General features: G+C 41.4%; 1 protein-coding gene across 1 annotated transcript in view; it reads left to right on the top strand.

The window, feature by feature from the left end:
* The first annotated feature begins 235 nt into the window (after positions 1–235).
* The window catches only part of LOC121853609 (glycoprotein-N-acetylgalactosamine 3-beta-galactosyltransferase 1-like), a 117,240-nt gene continuing 94,337 nt past the window's right edge, over positions 236–23,138 (top strand). Inside the window, exon 1 of the mRNA XM_042347868.1 lies at positions 236–350. The gene's annotated coding sequence lies outside the window, so the exon portion shown is untranslated. The remainder of the gene's footprint in view (positions 351–23,138) is intronic.

Below are 23,138 nucleotides of genomic sequence, written 5' to 3'. Positions count from 1 at the left end.
TTATTTCCCTGTATTGTCTATATTTTATAATATTTCGGGCTTCATTTATTTTCACTTCCAACAACTCAATTGATTAATTGAATTATTATACATCCAAAGGCGTGGAAGTCGAATATAATGCTGCTATCAGTAGCCACTCACCAGCTCTGCTCACCACGGAATCTCAAAACGTTCTGCTACACCGGCGCCTGTGGTAGTATGAAGAAACGTGTAACTGTGTAAGTGAGAACGGCAGTCAGTCTCCGTGCAACTCTGGAGGGAGTTGGATGGGTGACATTCTCTCTGGCTGTTAGAAACAAGTGACTAGAAATCTGTGTGTGACTCTGTTAAAAGTCTATTTTATTCAGTTGGTGAGTCTTTCAGATGTAGTGGAAAATCACACTAAAAATTATCATTCATGATTTTCAGAAACATTTTAAAAAGTGGTTGCATTCCGTCAGTATTACTATTTCATCAGTGAAATTGTATCGTGTTAAAACTATCGGTTACGTGCTCCGTAAGTATAACAGTTGACTATCTACCATGCCACCTGTCTAGGTTTATCGAATTATGTTATCCAAGCTGTGAAAATATATTTGGTTCATTTTGGACATGAAAATTATCATCTCTACGTTATCTCGTGCCACCAGTGCTGTAATACCTGCCACCAGTGCTGTATTACCTGCCACCATGCTGTAATACCTGTCACCCGGGCTGTAGTACCTGCCACCAGTGTTGTAGTACCTGCCACCAGTGTTGTAGTACCTGCCACCATGCTGTAATACCTGTCACCCGGGCTGTAGTACCTGCCACCAGTGTTGTAGTACCTGCCACCAGTGTTGTAGTACCTGCCACCAGTGTTGTAGTACCTGCCACCAGTGTTGTAGTACCTGCCACCAGTGTTGTAGCACCCGCCACCAGTGCTGTAATACCCGCCACCAGTGTTGTAATACCCGCCACCAGTGTTGTAACACCGCCACCAGTGTTATAGCACCCGCCACCAGTGTTGCGCTGTACGTGCCACCAGTGCTGTAATACCTGCCACCAGTGTTGCAACACTGCCACCAGTGTTGTTGTACCTGCCACCAGAGCTGTAATACCTGCCGTACCAGTGGTGTAATACGTGCCACAGTGTTGTGCAATTTGCCACTCAAAGTGTTGTAGTACCCGCCACCAGTGTTGTTGCACCTGCCACTCAGTGTTGTAGTACCTGCCACCAGCGTTGTAACACCGCCACCAGTGTTGTAGTACCTGCCACCAGTGTTGTTGTAATGTGTTACCAGTGCTGGTAATATTCGCCACCAGTGCTGTAATACCCGCCACCAGTGTTGTAATACCTGCCACCAGTGTTGTAATACCTGCCACCAGTGTTGTAACACCTGCCACCAGTGTTGTGTAATACCGCCACCAGTGCTGCTGTAATACCACACCAGTGTTGTAGTACCTGCCACCAGTGGTAGCACCCGCCACCAGTGCTGTAATCATCTGCCACCAGTGCGTTGTAGCACCTGCCACCAGTGTTGTAATTACCTGCCACCAGTGTTGTAACACCCGCCACCAGTGTTGCAATACCCGCCACCAGTGCTGTAATACCTGCCACCAGTGCTGGTAATACCTGCCACCAGTGCTGTAATACCTGCCACCAGTGTTGTAATACCGCCACCACCAGTGTTGTAGCACCTGCCACCAGTGTTGTTGTTCGCCACCGTGCGTTGTAACATCGCCACCAGTGTTGTAATACCCGCCACCAGTGTTGTAGCACCTGCCACCAGCAATACCCGCCACCAGTGTTGTTACGCTGTAATTGCCACCAGCGTTGCAATACCTCCCACCAGTGTTGTAATACCGCCACCAGTGTTGTAGTACCTGCCACCAGTGTTTTTGTACGTGCTACCAGTGCTGTAATACCTGCCACCAGTGTTGTAATACCTGCCACCAGTGTTGTAATACCTGCCACCAGTGTTGTAATACCTGCCACCAGTGTTGTAATACCGCCACCAGTGCTGTAGTACCTGCCACCAGTGCTGTAATACCTGCCACCAGTGCTGTAGTACCTTCCACCAGTGTTGTAGTACCTGCCACCAGTGCTGTAATACCTGCCACCAGTGTTGTAATACCTGCCCCCAGTGTTGTAGTTCCTCCCACCATTAATGTAGCCCGGAGGGGGTAATTTGCATTCTGGCCTCAAAACCAGCATTTAAATAGATAATTGACGCGTCCGAGATCCAATGCGATGATAGATTTATCTGTGTTGTGTATATATTCGGCTTTCTGTGTTGTATATATCCAGTTAACTGTGTTTTGTATGTATCCCGATCCGTGTTTTATATATCCGGTTATCTGTGTTGTGAATGTATCCGGCTTTCTGTCTTGTGTATATCCGGATTTCTGTTTAGACATACATCTTTTCGGCCAATTTTCTTCAGTAAGGATATATCTCAAGAAATGTATTGTGATTCATGTAACCCATGTTTAACTAGCTAGGAAGATAGGTTCATTGTTTGGAAGAGTAATTGTCAAACGAGTTCCACAATAATTTAAATACCGAGTTACTTAATGCACAAAGGCAGAACATACCATACAGAAAACTTAGATCAGACAACAATGACCTTAAATAGATTAACAATTATTTCAAGAATATTATTGGACAAAAGAAGGCTATAGGTAGAAGAATAAATCGTGGTGAAGTTTATCTCCGAGATTATTATAAGGTATTGGCCAGTAGGGTTAAGACCGAGATAAGAAAAGCAAAGAGGAATAATGAACTGAAGGTAGCAAGGGAGGCGAAGTCAAATCACAAGGGATTCTTTCAAATGTATCAAACTAAAACAGGAGAAAACATTGGACCAATACAGACAGATACCGGAGAGTTAACTGATAACGACGGAGCAATGATCTGAATAAATATTTGTCAACAGTTTTTACCAACGAAAATTTAAACATGATACCCGAGGCACCGACTATATACAGAGATAGTGAAGAAAACGGATTAAGCGAGATAGTAGTGACTAGGAAAGACGGTTGTAAGTAAATAGACAAGTTAAGGCCAAATAAGTGACCAGGTCTCGATGAGATATTTCCCAGAGTATTAAAGGAATGTAAGGAAGAGCTTAGTATGCCTTTAGCAAAATTGTTTAACATGTCATTAAAAACGGGTGTAGTACCAGAGTCCTGGAGGATAGCGAATGTAATACCGGTTTTCAAGAAGGGAGATAGATCACTATCTTCCGACTACCGTCCAATCAGCTTAACATCAATTGCAGGCAAATTACTGGAAGCAATAATTTCAAACTCTAATCGAAATCACCTGGAGAGGCACAAGTTGATCAATGATTCCCAACATGGCTTCACAAGCCGGCGTTCATGTCTAACTAATCTATTAACATTCTTTTAAGCTGTTTTCGAATCAGTGGACGAGGGGCACGACTATGATGTGGTATATCTTGACTTTAGTAAAGCCTTCGACAGAGTCCCCCACGATAGACTAATACGAAAAGTGGAGGCTCATGGCATTGGAGGAGATATTTTAAAATGGATTAGGGGTGGTTACAGGACAGAAAACAATGAGTGAACATTAACGGCATTCCGATTAGAGTAACATCACTAGTGGAGTACCCCAAGGCTCAGTACTTGGACTATTACTATTTATTATATACATAAACGACATCGGCGTAGACAGCAACATAAGTAAATTTGCTGATGGCACTAAAATCGGGCTAGTAATTAAATCTGACGAAGACTCTGCAAAACTACAGGAAGATCTAAAAAAAATTCGAATGGTCTGAAAAATGGCAAATGAAATTCAATGTGGACAAATGTAGAGTACTTAGCCTTGGAGATGTAAACAGAGAAACCAGATATCAGATGGACAACGATGTTATAGAGAAATCCGAATGTGAGAAAGATTTAGGAGTAGTGATAAGTAGGAATCTTAAACCAAGTAAACAATGTGTATTTGCTCGAAACAAGGCTAATAAAATACTTGGGTTCATACAAAGGAGTGTTAGTTACAAGACTAGAGAGGTCATCCTTATACTATATCTTGCGCTTGTGAGACCTCACTTGGATTACGAACTTCAATTCTGGTCACTGTATTACAGAATGGATATAGAATCCCTAGAAAGTATTCAAAGGAGAATGACAAGACTAATTTCGGGCATTAGGAACCTCGAGTACACAGACAGGTTAAAGCATCTTAATCTGCACTCCCTCGAGAGACGTAGAGTGAGGGGCGACATGATAGAGGTGTATTAATGGAAGTCAATGCTAAACAAAGATGAATTAACAAAGGTACTCAAAGTACCCAACCAAGAGCGAACTCGAAACAATGGCTTTAGATTAGAGAAATTTAGATTTAGTCGCGAAATAGGTAACATTGGTTTAGAAATAAAGTAGTGGATGAATGGAATAAATGACCAAACATCATAATTAACTCGAATACGCTGGATAGCTTCAAATATAGGTTGGATGGATTTGTGAGCAATAGGGGTTGGGTGTAAATGGGACTGCCCAGTATGGGCCAATAGGTCCACTGCAGTTCCCTCCATTCTTATGTTCTTATGTTCTTAAGAGTCCCAATTCTTCCTTCCCCTTATTGGGAAAGGTTGAAATGTTTTAAGAATCTTCGTGGTATGTCCTGATACATAAGAAGATAATAAAATAAGGTGTCTGCAATCGGCCGGTTGACCTGTGCATGGCAGCTGTTGTCGAGAGTTACCACTCTCTATCATCCATGAATATATCTAGCCTCCTTGTAAAACTTTCCAGCGTTCCAGCACTTACTACAAAGTTGCTAAGCTTGTTCCACTCGTCTACCACCCTATTTGTGAACCAGTTCCTTCCTATCTCTCTCCTTAACCTAAACTTATCCAACTTAAATCCGTTGCTACGAATCCTATCCTGCTCGGATATTATAAGAACTTTATCTATATCTCCTTTATTGATTCCTTTCACCCACTTAAATACTTCTATCATATCTCCCCGCACTCTTCGTCTTTCTAGAGATGCATATTAGTTTCTTTAATCTATCTTGATATGGAAGGTTTCTAAGTCCCTGAATCATTTACGTCATTCTTCGCTGCACCGACTCCAGTGAATTGATATCCGTTTTATAATAAGGGCACCGGAACTGAACAGCATATTCGAGGTGCGGTCTGACTTGCGCAAGATATAGTTGCAAAATGACCTCCGCACTCTTAATACTTACACTTCTTGATATAAAACCTAATACTCTGTTTGACTTATTTCGAACATTAACGCACTGTTTTCTTTGCCATAGGTCCGGGCTTGCACGTACCCCTAAGTAACTTTCACAAGTCGACTTCTCTAAGTTGATATTGTTAAGGTTGTATACTTTGACAGTATTTGTTCTTCCAATATTAAGTATGCTGCACTTGCTGGTGTAGAATTTCATTTGCCATTTTCTGACCACTCCTGCAACATATTTAAATCCTCCTGTAGTGCATTTGCATCCTGCCCTGAATTAATCTGCCGCCCTATTTCGGTGTCATCCGCAAACTTGCTTATGTCACTGCTGATCCCAGTATCTAGATCGTTTACAAGTGATCGTGGGGCCTTCGTGCCCGGTGGCGAGTCCGGTGGTACAGATTACCGAGGTTGTTATGATCTAGGTCGTGGTTGTTATAATCATGGTCATGGTTGTTATAATCATGGTCGTTGTTGTTATAATCATGGTCGTGGCTCTTATAATCGTGGTCGTGGTTGTTATAATCATGGTCGTGGTTGTTATAATTATGGTCGTGGTAGTTATAATCATGGTCGTGGTTATGATAATCATAGTCGTGATTGTTATAATCATGGTCGTGGTTGATATAATCATGGTCGTGGTTGTTATGATCATAGTCGTGGTTGTTATAATCATGGTCGTGGTTGTTATAATCATGGTCGTGGTTGTTATAATCGTGGTCGTGGTTGTTATAATCATGGTCGTGGTTGTTATAATCATAGTCATGGCTTTCATTATAATCATGGTCGTGGTTTCAGTCATAATCGTGGTAGTTATGATCATAGTCGTGGTTGTTATAATCATGGTCGTGGTTATTTATAATCATGGTTGTGGTTGTTATAATCATGGTCGTGGTTATTTATAATCATGAATTAAGTGGTTGTTATGATCATAGTGGAGTACTTGGTATAATCATGGATTTGTGGTTGTTATAATCATGGTCGTGGTTGTTATAATCATGGTCTTGGTTGTTATAATCATGGTCGTGGTTGTTATAATCATGGCCTTGGTTGTTATAATCATGTTCATGGTTGTCATAATCATTGTCGTGGTTATAATCATGGTCGTGGTTGTTATGATCATGGTCGTGGTTGTTATAATCTTGGTCGTGGTTGTTATAATCATAGTCGTGGTTGTTATAATCATGGTCGTGCTTGTTATATTCATGTTTGTGGTTGTTACAATCATAGTCGTGTTTGTTATAATGATGGTCGTGGTTGTTATAATCATGGTCGTAGTTGTTAATCGTGGCCGTGGTTGTTATAATCATGGTCGTGGTTGTTATAATCATGGTCGTGATTGTTATGATCATGGTCGTGGTTGTTATAATCATGGTCGTGGTTGTTATAATCATGGCCCTGGTTGTTATAATCATGGTCGTGATTGTTATAATCATGGCCCTGGTTGTTATAATCATGGCCCTGGTTGTTATAATCATGGCCCTGGTTGTTATAATCATGGCCCTGGTTGTTATAATCATGGTCCTGGTTGTTATAATCATGGAATAGAATAAAGGTTAGAATAAAAGAAATATTCGCCATAAGGAGTGGTTAAAATCATAATTTTTTTATTATGAATCACCGATGATCATTCAGAGATAAATGATATTATGAAGAGAAGTGACCTTGATTCTGGTTAGATTAGTCACCATCTGCTTAAATCATCACCTGTGTTAAGTCATCATAGTCATCATCTACATTAGTCAGTCTTAGGCCCATCTCACATGACTGACCGACCGTCGATGTTCTTTCCGCGCGAGGGATTGTTAGTTTCCAATGCGTCTTATAATTTACGCTGGTGGATCTAAGACCTCCTTCCCTCGCTGACGCAGCTATGGTCAATTTGGTGTTATTCTTGTCTATAGATGCCTTCTAATCTGTCTCAAGTCTATCCGTCCTGTCTATTGCCATCCCAACTGTCTGTTCATCTGCGTGGTGTTTGAATGTAAGCCCATCTGGACTCTTTGTGTCGTCAAATCTGTCTGTCTTATCCGTTGTTGGCGTGTGTCTGTCTGTTTCTCTAATGTGAACCAGTCAGTCAGCTGTCTGTCTGTCATGTTAGTTGCCATATCGTCTATTTGTGCATGTATGAATCTGTCTATTTTTGTCAACCTCTTGTCTGTTTCACTGTCTGTATTCACCCTGTGTCTATTGTAGTCATCTTCTCCATGCATTCCTGTTATTATTATTTTTATCTCTTCTCCTTTTCCATGTACAGTTACCCACAGGAATAAGTATACACTGTAGCTGTAAGGTCGTCTGGTAATGTTGAAACTGCGCATCCAGACGCATGATGAAGCTCAGCTCTCCCCCACCTGTTATCTCTAACTATTTTCTGTCTCCCCTTCTTTATTCTTCTATTTACTCATCTTCCTTCCTTTACTAATCCAAACAACATTAGTATCATATGTCCCAACGGGATGAAGAAAATGCACTAGTTGAGACTGTGTGTGAGAAGGAACTAGGTGTGTATGTTGACAATGAGCTGAAGTTCTCGGGCCATTGTGAGAAGAAGGTAAATCAGGAGTGAAGTGCTTCGCCATCTGGAGTACTGTCACCCCATCTGGTCCCCGAGATATGCTAGGGACTGTCAGTTGGTTGAAAATGTTCAAAAGAGGGCCACCAAACTGGTGCCTGCACTTCGGCACCTCAGCTACCCTGAGAGATTGGAGCGCCTGAACTTGCCTAGCTTATACTACAGACGGGCAAGGGGGGACCTAGTTGAGGTGTATAAGCATCTCAGGGGGCACTACTCAGTTGAGTGTCCTTACTTGGAGCTGGCGGACGCTCACCTCACAAGGGGTCACAGCTCAAGATTGAAGAAACCGCAAGTCCAGAAAACCGTGAGGGCAAACTTTTTCGGAGTGAGGGTTGTAAACTCTTGGAACAATCTACCAGAGAGTGTTGTGACGGCACGGAGTGTGAGCCCTTTCAAGAGAAGACTTGACCAACACTGGAGTGGGTTCAGGTACATTCAGGAGCCGGTGCATGCCCAGTATTTGCCAACAGTGCGTGACAGAGACGTGACCGATCGCCCGGGCGGCTAGCGAGCCGATCTTTTGGTGAAGAATATAAATGAAAAGAGACGTAAGCGATCGCCCAAGCGGCTAACAAGCCGATCAGTGGCGAAGAGGATAAAAGTAAAAAAAGTAAAAAAAAGTAGGCTAAGAAAAAAAGTGGGGGGAGGAGGAGGAGGAGGAGGGAGCCGTACGATAACTGCAATCGTGGGCTGACAGCATACAGCGAATGAGGGTGTGCCAAGTCCGTAGACTTGCATCGTTCTCCAGCGTAATATAATGGCTATGTAATGGCTTCCTAAAGAAACCATCGATATGGGACCAGGTTTGTTCCACTCTACGAATTTGTTGCGATTTTTCCACCAAGTTTGAAGAAAAACGATTGTGCCGTTTCGGCTGCCCAGAACAGACAAAAACAGACAGACAGACAGACAGACAGACAGACAGACAGACAGACGCCTAGTCCTCTAGTATATTAGATGTAGATTATGAACAAGAGTGGGCCCAGTACTGAACCCTGGGGAACCCCACTGGTTACACAGCCCCTCAGATTTTACACCATCTACGCTGACCCTCTGTGTTCTATCGGTGAGCGGTGATTTTGTCCAATTTAAAACTTTCCTCTCAATGCCATGAGACTGTTTTTCTCAGAAGCCTCTGATGCGTTATTCTGTCAAACGCTTGGCTTAAGTCTAAGCAAATAACATCGTAATTTTCGTCATTATCTACTACCTGGAAGACATTCCAAAGAAATGTTAGCAGATTTGTTAGACGAAATTTTCCCTTTGTAAATCTATGTTGAAAGTTGTAGATTAATTTGCTTTTCTTTAAATGCGACCGGATGCTATTTGCTTTAATTGATTCAAGAAATTTCCCCACTAATGACATCAAACTAATCGGCCGGTAATTAATTTGGCGCTGATGCTCTGTCTCCCTTTTTGAATATGGGTACTTTTGTTTCTTGTATCCTCTTCACCAAATAATCGGCTCGCTAGCCTCCCGGGCGATGGTCACGTCTCTGTCATGCTCTGTTGGCAAGTACTGGGCATGCACCGGCTCCTGAATGTACCTGAACCTGCTCCAGTGTTGGTCAAGTCTGGTCTCAAAAGAGCTCACACTCGGTGCCATCACAACCCTTTTTTGGTAGATTGTTCCAAGAGTTCACAACTCTCACTCCGAAAAAGTTTGCCCTCAAAGTTTTCTGGACTTGCGGCTTCTTCAATCTTGAGCAGTGACCTCTTGTCGGGCGAGAGTCCGCCAGCTCCAAGTAAGGGCACTTGACTGAGTAGTGCCCCTTAAGATGCTTATACACCTCAATTAGGTCGCCCCTTGCCCGTCTGTAGTATAAGCTAGGCAAGTTCAGGCGCTCCAATCTTTCAGGGTAGTTTTGGTGCCGAAGTGCAGGCACCAGTCTGGTGGCCCTCCTTTGAACATTTTCAACCAACTGAGAGTCCCTAGCATATCTCGGGGATCAGTCTGGGTGACAGTACTCCAGATGGGGAAGCACTTCACTCTTGAAGATCGTTACAAGGGACGGACCGTCTAGATATCTAAACGACCTTCTTATATGACCCAATAATCTATTTGCCTGATTTACCTTCTTCTCGTGATGACCCGAGAACTTCAGCTCATTGTCAACATACACATCTAGGGCCTTCTCACATTTAGTCTCAAAAAGTGCAGTTTCTTCATCCTGTTGGGAAATATGTCACTTCGTGACATTGAATCTCAGCAGCCATTTCTTCGACCTTTCTTGGAGCTCACAGATATCCTTCTGGAGCTCTTCACAGTCCGCTTGGTACTTGATTTCCCGAAATTACTTGGCGTCATCGGCAAACATTTGTATGGAGGAGTGTACAATGTCAGGCATGTCATTTATGAAACAAACAAACAACATCGGGCTCAATACACTGCCCTGTGGTACCCTGCTTGTGACAGGTACAGATGATGATTTTGTGTCATTATTCACCACACACTGCTTGCGGTCATGTAGAAAGTCTTCTATTCACGCTAGGACATTTCCCCAAATTCCGTAACCTTCCAGTTTGATTTTCAGCCTTTCGTGGGGTACACTGTCGAAAGCCTTGGCAAAATCTAGGTAAATATTGTCGATATTACCACCCCGTTCCAGAATATGGGTCCAAATATCCAATACCTTGAGTAATTGTGTTGAGCATGAGCGCCCCGGCATATAACCGTTTTGGCAATCCTTTACAAGATTGTTTAGTATTAGATGTTCCATCGCGGCATCTCTGATAATACTCTCAAGTACTTTACATATTATGCTGGTCAGGCTCACCGGTCTATAGTTGTTCGTAGAGGGACGATCGCCCTTCTTGAAGATAGGACTCACATAAGCCACTTTCCATTCACTGGGGACAATTTGTTCATCCAGGCATTTACAAAACAGGATCTTCAGGGGCTCGGCAAGCTCGTTGCACAGCTCTCTTAGCACTGTAGGATGCACCATGTCTGGGCCGGGACTCTTATGGACCTTTAGCTTTGACAGTTTATTTCTAATACCCTCTTAACACAATGTGGGTCAGTGCTGTTCGAACCGTCTCTCCTGAAACGCAGGAAGGTTAATCGCATCCGGTTTCCACAAGTCTGCCACAACTCCCGTGTCTAATGATTTTGTAAGTAAACAGTGAACAATACAGCTCGCCTGTTTCCCCTAGTGTCTCAGTTATCGCATATTATTCCCGTTCCCAGTTATCATCGCCCCCGTCCATTCTTCCTCCCTCTCCCCCTGGTGTGTGAGGGAGGCTGCCGACCACAAACCCTCCACATCACTCAACTACAACCCCATCTCCTCCCTCTCTCCCCAACTCCCTGCTTCACTTGTCGAAACAAAGAATAAAAGACTAAGAAGAGAAACAGAAATGAACAAAGAACAAATAGAAATAAATAGAGTAAAAAGAACTAAGAAGAAAATAAAAGTTAAAATAAAAAGCAGCTATTGTTACATTCTGTGTTGTGTACAATATGTCTTAGACCAAACAATAGGATGGCGGTGCAGCATTTCCGGGTTGATTATTTGGATAATCATAACGATGGTATAACTAGCAATTACTGGACCTAACCTAACCTGGCCCAACCTAATCTGACCTAACCTAATTATATTCTAATCTAATTGCACCCTAACCTAATTATAATTCAACCTAACTGCACCTAACCTAATTATAATTCAACCTAACTGCACCTAACCTAATTATAATTCAACCTAACTGCACCTAACCTAATTATAATTCAACCTAACTGCACCTAACCTAATTATAATTCAACCTAACTGCACCTAACCTAATTATAATTCAACCTAACTGCACCTAACCTAATTATAATTCAACCTAACTGCACACCAACCAAACTATAATCTAACTTAACTGCACCCTAACCTAACTATAATAACATAAAAACAGTTTACACCCAACCCCGATCGCTCATACCTGTATATCCATCCAACCTAAGTTTGAAGCTATCCATCGTATTCGAGTTAATGATGATGTTTGGTAACTTGTTCCACTCATCCAATACTCTATTTCCAAACCAATGTTTACCTATCTAGAGCCTAAATCTAATTTTGTCTAATTTAAAACCATTGTTACGAGTTCGCTCCTGGTTGGATAGTTTGAATACCTTTGTTATGTCACATTTGTTTAGCCCTGTCTTCCATTTATACACCTCGTCCCTCACTCTGTCTCTCGAGGGAGTACAGATTAATATGTTTTAACCCGTCTCTGTTTTCAAGGTTCCTAATGTCCGGGATTATTCTTGTCATTTTCCTCTGAATTCTTAGTGGCAAGTGGCGTACATAGGGGGGGGGGGGGCACTCGGCATTGCCCCCCCCCCTTCCCCTTTTCTCACCACCACTACTACTACTCCTTTCTCCTTTGCAACTTCTTTACTTGAACTGTTTGTCCACAAAGATATGGAATTGAATTACAATGAGTACATGAATGAATTTGGTCGTAAGAACAGACTACTTGACTTTGGACTTCACAAGTGGTATATCTCGACTTTACTAAAGCCTTCGACAGAGTCCCCCACGAAAGACTAATACGAAAAGTGGAGGCTCATGGCATTGGAGGAGATATTCTAAAATGGATTATGGTGTGGGTACATAGCAGGAAACTGCGAGTAAGCATTAACTACACTATATCCGATTGGAGTAACGTCATTAGTGGAGTACCCCAAGGCTCAGTACTTGGACCATTATTGTTATTATAAGAACATAAGAACATAAGAAAGTGGGATACTGCAGGAGGCCGACTGGCCCATACAGGGCAGATCCCTTTCACACCCATCCCAGCACTTCCATGTGCCTATCCAACTTCGTCTTGAAGCTCCCTAGCGTCCCCGATCCTACTATAGCACTCGGTAGCCCTATTCACATATCCACAACTCTATTACCAAACCAGTGCTTGCCTATATCCTTTCTGAATCGGAATTTATCTAATTTAAAGCCATTTGTTCTAGTTATTTCGTTATTACTGAGCTTCAGAACATCTTCCATTTTACCCTTGTTAATCCCATATCATAAACGACACAGTTATCGGCGTAGACAGCAGCATAAGTAAATTTACTGATGGTACTAAAATAGGGCGTATAATTAAATCTGACGTGGACTCCGCAAAACTACAGGAAGATCTAAACAAATTTTTCGAATGGTCTGAAAAATGGCAGATGAAATTCAATGTGGACAAATGTAGAGTACTTAGTCTTAGAGACATAAACAGAGAAACCAGATATCAGATGAACAACGATGTTTTAGAGAAATCCGACTGAGAGAAACATTTGGGAGTAATAATAAGTAGGAATCTTAATCCTAGTAAGCAATGTGTATTTGCTCGAAACAAGGCTAACAAAGTAATTGGGTTCATACAAAGGAGTGTTAGTTATAAGACTGGCGAGGTCATCGTAAAACTATATCTTGCTTACTACAGAATGGATATAGAATCCCTTTAAATAATTCAGAGGAGAATGGCAAGACTAATCCCGGGCATTAAGAACCTTGAGTACAGAGACAGGTTAAAGCATCTTAATCTGCACTCCCTCGAGAGACGTAGAGTGAGGGGCGATAGGATAGAGGTGCATAAATGGAAGTCATGGATAAACAAAGGTGATATAACAAAAGAACTCAAACTATCCAACCAGGAGCGAACTCGTAACAATGGTATTAAATTAGACAAATTTAGATTTAGGCTCGAGATAGGTAAACATTGGTTTGGAAATAGAGTATTGGATGAGTGGAACAAGTTACCAAACATCATCATTAACTCGAATACGCTGGTTAGCTTCAAACTTAGGTTGGATGGATATAATTATGAGCGATAGGGGTTGAGTGTAAATGGGATTGCCCAGTATGGGCCAATAGGCCCGCTGCAGTTTCCTCTATTCTTGTGTTCTTATGCTCTCTCTCTCAACTCCAGTGCCAAGGACTTAATTTTGCAACAATCCTAGAAAAGAAACGTGTGTCTTATTTTAACATATATGTATATTGTTGTTTTTGGGAACTTTTGTGTTCTATGATAACAATTGCCTGTACACTGTATAATTTGGTTTATAACAGTTTCCAAAAATGCAACAGCAAATTAAGCCTACTGTATATATGCTTATTTTACTGTTATGTAAATGAAATATGCCTGGTAATAAAGGTGAATGAAAAATAAAAAGGGTATCCTTTTACAAAGCCTTATCTTGAGACTCAGGCGTGAGCATCCCCCTCCCCTTTCCACTGTTAGTGTCATTAATGCTTACTTGCTGTTTCCTGTCCTATAACCATGACCTAATCAATTTTAAAATATCCCCAATTCCATGAGCCTCTACTTTTCGTATTAGTCTTTCGTGGGGGGACTCTTTCAAAGGCTTTGTTAAGGCCGAGGTATGCCACATCATAATCGTGCCCGATATCCACTGATTCGAGAACAGATGGCAAGAATGTTAATAGATTAGTCAGACATGAACGCCCTCTTGTGAAGCCCTGTTGGGAATCATTGATCAACTTGTGCTTCTCCAAGTGATTTCGAATAGAGTTTGAAATTATTTCTTCCAGCAATTTGCCTACAATTGATGTTAAACTGATTGGACGCTAGTTAGAGGTAGTGATCTATCTCCCTTCTTGAAAATCGGTATTACATTCGCTATGCTCCAGGATTCTGGTACTACACCCGTTTTTAAGGGACATGTTAAACAAATTTGCAAAGGGCATACTAACCTCTTCCTTACATTCCTTTAAAACTCTGTCAAATATCTCTTTGGGACCTGGTGACTTATTAGGCTTTAGTTTGTCTATTTGCTTACTAATATTGTTACTATTCACTACTAAATCACTTTATATTTTCTTCACTATCTTTGTATATAGTCTGTTCCTCGGGTATCATGCTTAAATTTTCGGTGGTGAAAAATGTTGAAAAATATCTGTTTAGTTTATTGCTCATTTCTCCGTCGTTATCAGTTAGCTCGCGGATATCTGACTATTGGTCCAATCTTTTCTTGTGTTTTAGTTTGATACATTTGGAAGAATCCCTTGGAATTTGACTTCACCTCCCTTGATACCTTCAGTTCGTTATTCCTCTTTGCTTTTCTTATCTCGGTCTTAACCCTACTGGCCAATACCTTATAATAATCTCGGTGGTAAACTTCACCACGATTTATTCTCCTACCTATAGCCTTCTTTTGTCCAATAATATTCCTTAAATAATTATTTATCCATTTTAGGTCATTGTTATCTAATCTGAGTTTTCTGTATGGTATATTCTGTCTTTGTGCATTAAGTAACTCATTATTTTAATTGTTGTGGAACTCGTCAATCTCAGATCTCGTGATCAGGTCATCCTCAACCGTTATATTTTGTAAGGTTGTCGTTGTCAGGTGACCAGATAAAGTGAGGTCGCCCTCTGTGGGTACATTATGTGAGGTCACCCTCTGTGGGTACATTATGTGAGGTCACCTCACTTGAGATCATGTAATTCACCCCCAAACGTAATACCACTTCTCTCAGCTGCCTTTTCAACCTATCAAAGTTTGCCATTCTGAAATCTGGGACTTTAATGGAATTTTCCTTGCGTCTGACATTAAGTTCCATTTTAAATCTCACTTCTTGTGATCACTGTTAGCTTGTTCGTTCCCTACCTCGGTATTACTAAAGAGGTTTTCTTTGTTTGCCAGAATTAAATCGGGTTGATTCGGCTATATGTTGACTTAGGAAACAGTCCTGAGCTTTTTCAAGAAAATCTTCTGATTCCGAGTTACTCTTAAGGTCGGTCCAGTCTATTTGACTAAAATTAAAGTCACATACTATGCAGACTTTGCTATGTCTGGATGCCCTGCGCATTTCATCCCAAATAAATGGATCGTTAATTCTATCGAGATAAGAACATAGAAGAACATAAGAAAAAAGGAGTCTGCAATAGGCCGGTTGGCCTGCGCATGGCAGCTCCTGTCGAGAGTTACTACCACTCTCTATCATTCGTGAATCTATCTAGCCTCCTTTTGAAACTTTCCAGAGTTCCCGCACCTACTACAAAGTTGCTAAGCTTGTTCCACTCGTCCACCACCCTATTTGTGAACCAGTTTCTTCCTATCTCCCCCCTAAACCTAAACTTATCCAACTTGAATCTGTTGCTCCGAGTCTTATCCTGCTCGGATATTATAAGAACTTTATCTATATCCCCTTTATTGATTCCTTTCACCCACTTAAATACTCTTCGTCTTTCTAGGGAATGCAAGTTAAGTTTCTTTAACCTATCTTGGAATCGTTTTTTTGTCATTCTTCGCTGCACCGACTCTAGTGAATTTATATCCATTCTATAATAGGGGCACCAGAACTGAACCGCATAATCGAGGTGCGGCCTGACTAGCGCAAGATATAGTTGCAATAAGACCTCTGCACTCTTGTTACTTACACTTCTAGATATAAAACCCAATACTCAGTTTGCCTTATTTCGAACATTAACGCACTGTTTTCTAGGCCGTAGGTCCGGGCTTACAAGTACCCCTAGGTCTCTTTCACAAGTCGACTTCTCTAGGTTGATGTTGTTAAGGCTGTATACATTATAAGTATTTGTTCTTCCAATATTAAGTACGCTGCACTTGCTGGTGTTGAATTTCATTTGCCATTTTTCAGACTACCCCTGAAGTTTATTTAGATCCTCCTGTAATGCATTTGCATCCTGCCCTGAATTAATTTGCCGCCCTATTTTGGTGTCATCCGCAAACTTGCTTATGACACTGCTGATCCCAGTATCTAGATCGTTAATGTAGATTATGAACAAGAGTGGGCCTAGTACTGACCCCTGGGGAACCCCACCGGTTACACGGCCCCACTCAGATTTAACACCATCTACGCTGGCCCTCTGCGTTCTATCGGTGAGCCATAATTTTATCCAATTTAAAACTTTCCCCTCGATACCATGAGCCTTAATTTTTCTCAGAAGCCTCTGATGCGGTACTCTGTCAAATGCTTTGCTAAAGTCTAAGTAAATAACATCGTAATTTTCGTCATTATCTACTACCTCGAAGACTTTCCTAAAAAACGTTAGCAGATTTGTTAGACAAGATTTTCCCTTTGTAAACCCATGTTGAGAGTCGTAGATTAATTTGCTTTTCTCTAGATGCGATCGGATGCTATCTGCTATAATTGATTCAAGAAATTTCACCACTACTGACGTCAAACTGATCGGCCGGTAATTTTTCGCTGATGCTCTGTCTCCCTTTTTGAATATGGGTACTACATTTGCCTGTTTCCACAAGTCTTGCACAACTCCAGTGTCTAATGATTTTGTAAATAAGTTTACGAGGGGTTCGCTAATCTGTTCCCTACACTCTTTCAAGACTCGAGGAAAAATTTCAACCGGCCCTGGGGATTTTGTGTTCTTTAGTTTATTTATCTTCTTAAGAACATCCTCTTTTCTGATAGTGATATTCTTTAATTTCTCTTCTTCCTTTCCCTTAAATATCACTTGCACCTCTGGAATTTCATCGCAAATTTCTTCTGTGAAAACTGATAAGAAGTAGCTGTTCAATGCTTTGCTTATTTCTTCACTGCCATTTATCACTTCTCCCCTCCCTGACTTTAAAGGCCTAACTTTGTCCTTGACCTTTGTCCTATATACCTGGAAAAATCCCTTGGGATTCGCCTTGGATTCTCTTGCTATTTTGATTTCATAGTCTCTCTTTGCTTTCATTACATTTTTCTTAACATTCCTAGATAGTTCATTATACCTATTTCTGAGCTGCTCCTCCCCTCCCTATAATTTCTTATATATTCCTTTCTTTATTCCTATGTCATGTTTACGTTTTCTGGTCATCCACCTTGGCTCATTCTTATTTGACCTAATTTTTCTGTATGGTATATTTTGTTCTTGTGCTTTATGTAGTATACTAGTGAATATATTATAGTCATGATCAATTGTTGTGTCATCTATGACCTCACCCCCTCCTACTGGGGACTGACGTGACTGTTCCCAGGTGACCTCACTTAGGTACCTTCTTAAACCCTGATAATCTGCCAACCGAAAATTTGGGACTCTGACCATATTGTCATTGTTTTTCGTTTCCCAATTTAGGGTGAACCTGATTTCTCTGTGATCACTGTTACCTAGTTCTTCCCCTACTGTGATATCTCTGATAATATTTTCTTTATTTGTTAATACTAGGTCTAATAAAGTTGTCACCTTTAGTAGGTTCTGTAATTAGTTGTTTCAAAAAATTGTCCTGTACTGCGTCTAGGAAGTCTTCAGATTCATAGTCGCCTACAATGTTGTCCCAGTCAATATTTCTGAAGTTGAAATCCCCCATAATGCATAGGTTGCTATATTTTACTGCCCTACTCATTTCCTGCCATATGGGCTGAGCTGCTTCTTTGCCAAGACTTGGGGGCCTGTAAATCACTCCCATAATTAGTTTTTCTCTTCCTTCCGTGATTTCTACCCACACAGACTCGGTTCCTATTTCACCCTTTATTGAATTATTAATACAACATTTTAATGTATCCTTGACGAAGAGTGGGACCCCTCCCCCCTTCCTACCTTCCCTGTCTTTGTGAAAAAGGTTGTACCCTTCTATGTGGTACTCTGATAAAAAAATTTTGCTCGCCAGATTCATCCAAGTTTCGGTGATTGCTATGACGTCTACATTCCCGGTACATACAACCGCTCTCAGCAAGTCTATTTTATTTCTAACGTTCCTACTGTTTGTATAGTATACATTTAAACCTACCCTTCCCTGGTCCTGTTTTACCCCTTGTCCTGAGCAGCTAATTTTATTTCCCAGGACCTGCATGTTTTTTGACTCCCACTTTCCCCGACCTCTCTCTACTGGCGAAACCCCCCCTTCGGAGTGACAATTTCACGCTCCAGGGATGCAGACAACGTCTTTACCCCCTCACGAGACAAGTGTACTGCGTCGCGACTGTACAGGTAGTCGTTGCCATAGAATCGTTGCCAGTTATCAATGAATGCCCAACCATTGTTTGCACAATGTGTTTCCAGTCGGCAATTTATAGCAATTGCCCTGGACAGCCATTCACGACCAACCCCTCCTCTAGGCAAGACACCACATACTATCGGGATCCCTCCCCTATCTCTAATCTTCCCCAGCGCCTCCCTATACCCCTTGAAAAGTTCCTCACTCCTAACCTTACCTATGTCGTTTCCTCCCACACTAAGACACACTACTGGATTGGTACCCTCCCCTGACAAAACCCTGTCTAACCTCTCGGCTACATGCCCTATCCCAGCCCCAGGAAAACACACCCTAGTCCTACGTTTCCTATCTCTCGCACAAAAAGCCCTATCTACAAACCTCACCTGGCTGTCCCCAACTACCACGACCTTACCTGTGGGCAGGGTTTGTACAACTGCCCTTTCCTCTCCTTGATCCATACCGTCCTGCCTCTTCTCTTCCTCGCCAGCTTCCTGCAGCACCTGGTAAGGGTTACTACACTCCACACCCTGGTCAGCTTTCCTGAGCCTGACCCTAGTCCCCTTGGAGACAACCACTCTCCACGCCTGCTCCTCCTTCGCAGGTGTCCTGCTAGGCAGGACACCTACCTGAAGGAGTTCCGTCCTGAGGGCTTCATTTTCCCCCTTTAGAGTGTCAACCTCACTCCTCAACTGCCCCAGCTGCCTTAACAGCGTGGCAAGGAGGTCGTCTTTCCCCACACTCCCCTCCTCTTCCCCCAAGACACAACGATCCAAGGCGGCCATTTTCCTTTGTCTCTAACGGGAGCACTCGCGGGCACGACCTTCTCCAAGCTGGGTCAGGTCTTTAAATTACTCCGATGATTAATTTTCCCTATCATCGGTTAATTCTAACCAAATTGTTTCTGTATTCAGTTCAGTTTTTATTTCCCTATTGATTACACACTTCAGATTATCCCTGACATAGATTGCTACCCCGCCTCCTTTCCTAATCTGCCTATCGACATGGAATAATTTGTAACCTTTAATTTGGTATTCGACAGGTAACTCACGTGAGTCTAAGTTTATCCATGTTTGGGTGATTGCAATTTATATCAATTCTTTCGGTACATTAGAACACCCTCATACTTCTACTGTTTGCGTAGTAGACATTTAAGTTAGTCATGATCTGAGTCCTCTCTCTTTGTCGCATTTAGGTTTTAACTCCCTGCCTAATTTAGCTTTGTTATCAATTCCTAACATTATTTCTCTGTAACGTTTCACTCTGCTTACCCACGCCTACTTCAGTCTATTAACTGCACCCTAACTTAACTATAATCTAACCTAACTGCATCCCAACCTAACTATAATCTAACCTAACTGCACCCTAACCTAATTATAATCTAACCTAACTGCATCCTAACCTGACTATAATCTAACCTAACTGCACCCTAACCTAACTATAATCTAACCTAATTGCACCCTAACCAAACTATAATCTAACCTAACTGCACCCTAATAAATCTATAATCTAACCTAACTGCACTCTAACCCAGTGGTGCTCAACCTGGGGGCCATGGCCCCCAAGGGAGCCACGGCAAGCTGTTATAAATTGTACGTTTCCAAATAATGTTGGGAATCTGAATTAAACAAAACTTGTATTACTTATTTTCACTTGGCAGAAGAGAATTTTCATTCTTTTTCTGTCATTTTGTTTAATCATAACGACAATACAATTTTAATATTGACATACTCTGGTGCTATTTTTTTTTACGGGTTATTTAAGATTTCACAGGTCCAGACCCTGTCTGTGTGACAGGCGCTGGACCGAGCTGCTGAACTGACTTGTTCAGTACGTGCCCGTGTGTCATCCCTTTGCAAGTGGTGATAGGACCGAATGATCTCAGCCTGGCCTGGGATACCATCACGAAAACAGTGGAGTGTATTGTCTCTGAATCTTATACTGTATTGTGTTTAAGCTTGACTCAAACACAATATACTCCGTAATTGGCGTTACTTCTGTTGTTTCATAATTCATGTGATCGCTGCTTTACGTGGGTGAAATATTTGTACACTTCCTTTATTAATTATTTCCTTATTTATTGGTGCCATTGTTGTTCATACTCATTCTTTACTTATATAATCCTACCATTATAGTGCTAAATTGGTATGACTCACTATTCTTCTCATTCTTCCAAGTTGGTCAGTGCTTGTCAAAGGAGGCGTGTTCTTGCTTACAGGAAGTACACTTCAGCTTGCTAGCTTGAGTGTGAATGTTTACCTGTGTGCATGTTTGCGTATGACTGTATGTGTGCTTTATGTGTGAGTGCATGGGCGTGTTATGTATGTGAATGTGTGTGTGTATTTGCCATTCTAACTCTTGTCCTATTTATCTGTCCTTCTTTATCATTCTTTAGTCTTTATCACTTGTCTGTTTGTCTGTTCTGGGAGAAAAATGAAGGAGGCCACGAGGATGTTGAAAATTCCTCAAGGGGGGATTGGAGTGAAAAAGGTTGAGAACCACTGCCCTAACCTATCTGTAATCTAACCTAACTGCACACTAACCTAACTATAATCTAACTTAACTGCACCTTAACCTAACTATAACGAGCAAATCTAACCTAGCCTAATAATAACCTTACTGTAACCTAACATAACGATAACCTGACCGAACATAACTTAACTTAACCTAACCTAACCTAACCCAACCCAACCCTAACATAACCTTATAACCTTGAGTATGGGAGAGTCGAAATGGATGTGGGTGACTCATGCCCCCCTTTCTCCACCCCTCATAGCTTGCTTGTGTTGTAGCTCCAAATTCAGGATATTTCAGTAAAATCGTCATACAAGTTTACATTGATTCAGCATATGTATAGACAATGTACTGTAGATACACACCATACATACACTGTGAATTATACAATGTGCAGTAACTAAACAGTGCAGGTATACCGAAAATGTACCTAGATAGTGCAGGTATACAAAAATGCACTGATAAACGCTAGTCGGTAATTAAATCGCCGATAAGTACTGTATGAAGAGACTGGAGGTTTGACCCTTGTGTGTATAACATCAGGTGAGGGTGAAGGGAGAGGATGTTTTTTTTAAGAATCCTAGTGCTGTAAAATTAAATTAAAGGTTTGAGACTTACTTATTGTCGGGTGTATCTACAGATCCCCAAACTGTAGCATAATAACCAAAGAAACTAAAGAGCCTTAATAGACAATGCAACGATGCTCAACCCTACCCACCTCCTTATCATAGGGGACTTTAACTATGTAATGTTGTCCTAAAGATTTAACTGTTACTTGGATCACGACAAAACCAGGCCAAGGTGCAAATATTACAATGGAAATTACGACGGGATCAGGGAGGGGATGAGAGATATCCACTGGCCTGACTCGCTAAGGTATAAGAACGTAGACACAAAGCTGAATATCATAGCCAGTAAGTGAACCATTTGATCGAGAAATATATACCCAAGAGCAAACCCAGTGCCTCTAGGAATGCTATTGTTGACGAAACTAATCAACTAACACAAGTTGTCGAGGAATTCACACGGTCAGTGTCTACACTAGAATGGCTACTCCGCTTTACAGAATATATGCAAGCAGCTGAAGCCTCTGTGCAAGCTTTCACAGTTACCAATGATAGGCTCATAGCTTATTTAGTGAATGAAGGTTTAGGTCGTGTAGATGCACAGTGTTGCCAGTTGGTCAACTTATTGCCACTTCACATATAGCTGAAAGTGACTATCATCTAACTCCTATTTTTCAGGAGCATGACGTGGAATATTATTACCCCTTATTAGAGGCAACTTTAACGCATGAGGAAATACTAATACACATTCCACTAAAATCCCAACAGAAGTTTTATGTATGGCATTTGGAACCATTTCCATTGAAGGTGAATAACGATATTTTAGTTCTTGACAGAGAAACTGAACTAATAGTGGTTTCCAAAGATTTTTTGTTAGTTGCTGTGACTAAGCACGAAGTCTTAAATCATTGTAAGTCAACATACTTACACTTACAGGTATGCTTTCCCTTTCACTCGGGCTACAGAAGCTACTTGTGAACTAGCTATAATACAAACTAATGCTTCTACAGCAGTGTGAATACACTCCAATACCTCATAGGTTAGTGTTTCATGCTCATGTAAATAATGTGCAATATTTTTATTTTCCAAACCAAACCAGCGTAATACTTCTATGTCAGGGTGTAGGCAAACATTTAGTAGTAGAAGGCTATCATATAGCACCAGACTATTGTGAGCTTAGCATTAATGCAATCACAACCTTGCCTACTCGCCATCATCTCGCATTTGTATCAAACATTACTTCTGAACTGGTACCCTTACCATGTTTACTGAATATTAATTTCAGCAGCCTTCACATTGTCTCTGATAAGCTTAAACTTCTGTCTTACATTGATGAAACACAGTTTCCTGCATTACAGGATTCTCTTCTTTTTATTTAAATTCCGGAGTAATCCTA

This window comes from Homarus americanus, unplaced genomic scaffold (genome assembly GCF_018991925.1).
Source record: "Homarus americanus isolate GMGI-L3 unplaced genomic scaffold, GMGI_Hamer_2.0 scaffold4896, whole genome shotgun sequence".
NCBI classification, from domain to species: domain Eukaryota; kingdom Metazoa; phylum Arthropoda; class Malacostraca; order Decapoda; family Nephropidae; genus Homarus; species Homarus americanus.
The sequence above is the reverse complement of the archived record's forward strand: the minus strand, read 5'-3'. Positions and strand labels throughout refer to the sequence as shown.